Source organism: Dipodomys ordii, unplaced genomic scaffold (genome assembly GCF_000151885.1).
Source record: "Dipodomys ordii isolate 6190 unplaced genomic scaffold, Dord_2.0 Scaffold49, whole genome shotgun sequence".
In the NCBI taxonomy this organism is placed as follows: Eukaryota; Metazoa; Chordata; class Mammalia; order Rodentia; family Heteromyidae; genus Dipodomys; species Dipodomys ordii.
The window spans coordinates 5937535-5939658 of record NW_012267265.1 but is presented as its reverse complement, the minus strand read 5'-3'; the positions used below and the strand labels follow the sequence as shown (position 1 = coordinate 5939658).

At 41.9% G+C, this 2124-nt stretch overlaps 1 pseudogene; it reads left to right on the top strand.

Moving 5' to 3' along the window:
- The first annotated feature begins 849 nt into the window (after positions 1–849).
- The window catches only part of LOC105988465, a 3371-nt pseudogene continuing 2096 nt past the window's right edge, over positions 850–2124 (top strand).

Sequence of the window (2124 nt, the reverse complement as noted above, 5' to 3'; positions counted from 1 at the left end):
CAGCCTCCTGAGTAGCTAGGATTACAGGCGTGAGCCACCAGCGCCCGGCAACATAACAATTTTTATTTTTTGTCGGTGGTGAGGCCTGAACTCTGGGCCTGGGTGCTGTCCCTCAACTTTTCAACTCAACGCTACCACTCACTCTACCACTTGACCTCTGCTTATGTGGTACTGAGGGATAGAATCCAGAGCCTCATGCATGCAAGGCAAGCCCTCTACCACTGAGCCACCTTCCCAGCCCCAATTTTTAAGGCTACTGAAGGAAGCAGAATTTTCATCCCCTTTCCCTGCTCAACCTCTGACCTTTCATCTAGTCTCTAGGCTTTAGGGTTTTAACCACAGTTCTGACATTGTCCTTTCTGATCTTAGGCTTATGTGTTTATCTCAGGATCAGGGATCTGGATTCCTCTCTATTAAACTCCAATTGAGATGATCTCTTTGACATGTTGGGTCTTGTTTCTCTAAATGATGCTTCTTGTCTAACCTTGGTCCTTATAAACTACTACTTTTCCAGCTCTTGGCTTGAAGACATTCTACCCTGCTGTCCCTCAGCGTGTCAGAAATGAAATAACCTCGTTTATTTATCCCCTCAAATATTTATTAAGAATTTATAGAGAACCAGGTACTGTTTTAAGCCCTGGGAACAACACAGACAAAAACCATACCTTCGCATAGACTTTATCTTGCAGCACAGGTAGATAGAAAACAGAACAGAGCAAATAGAACCATTTGATAGCTAATCATAGGATGGTATTAAAGAAAAGAAGATAAAGGGCGTCCTCCGCCTCCAGCTGCTGTGGTGCTGCCTGTATGAAGCAGCATCTGAGGAGAATCTGGCGCTCACTTGCGATGGCCCACAAAAAGCCCAAGGAAGGAGTCAAGACTGAGAACAACGATCATCTTAATTTGAAGGTTGGTGAGGCAGGACGGTTCTGTGGTGCAGTTTAAGATTAAGAGGCATACCCCACTTAGTAAACTGATGGAAGCCTATTGTGAACCACAGGGTTTGTCAATTAGGCAGATCAGATTCCGATTTGATGGGCAGCCAATCAATGACACAAACACACCTGCACAGGTTGAAATGGAGGATGGAGATACAATTGATGTGTTCCAGCAGCAGGAGGTGTCTACTAAAAAAGGGAACTTGCTACTTTGCTCCAGAACTTTGTTCTTTTTTTTTTTTTTTGCCGGTCATGGGGCCTGAATTCTGAGTCTGGGCACTGTCCTTCAGCTCTTCTGCTCAAGGCTAGCACTCTACCACTTGAGCCACAGCGCCACTTCTGGCTTTTTCTTTTTGCTTATGTGGTGCTGAGGAATCGAACCCAGGGCCTCATGTTTGCAAGGCATGCACTCTACCGCTGAGCCACCTTCCCAGCCCTCAGAACTTTGTTCTTATAGACCAAGAATACATTCTTAATTAGAAAACTGCAATTTGGGTCCGCCACATCCTGACTACTACAGTATAGTTTTCTCTATTCTTTTATTTTCCCCTTCCCCATTCCTTTATTGTACATAAAGTAACTGGTGTATGGGCACAAGCATATTGCTTTTCCTTTTTCTTTTTTGTTTCTTTTAAACTAAATGGCCAATAGTATATTTTGATTGACATCAAATGGAGATGGGATGGGGAAAAATACTGGTTCTGTGAAAATATCCCCCTTCTCCATTCATGGCATGCTCATTCAGCTTTTATCTTTATATTTCAGTAAGCTATTTTGCTCTCACTGTTTTAACAAAAAAAGAAAAAGAAAAAAATCAACAAAAATCCTTTTTTGATCAGAAAATTTAAAAAATTTTCATTTATCATTGTAAAACCAAGGACAATTTTATAACTTTTTTGTATGTAGCTGTTACATATAGGGCAATCTGTCTTTAAGTAGGGGTAAATTACTCTTTAAAAAAAAAAAGAATACTAGATAGTTTTCCCTTCAAGTCAAGTGTCTTGTTGTTTGAATAAACTTCTTGTTTAAAAAAAAAGAAGAAGATGGGCTGGGAAGGTGGCTCAGTGGTAGAGCACTTGCTTTGCATGCCTGAGGCCCTGGGTTCCATTCCTCAGCACCACATAAGCATAAAGAAAAAAGCCGGAAGTGGTGCTGTGGCTCCAGTGGTAGAGCACTAGCCTTG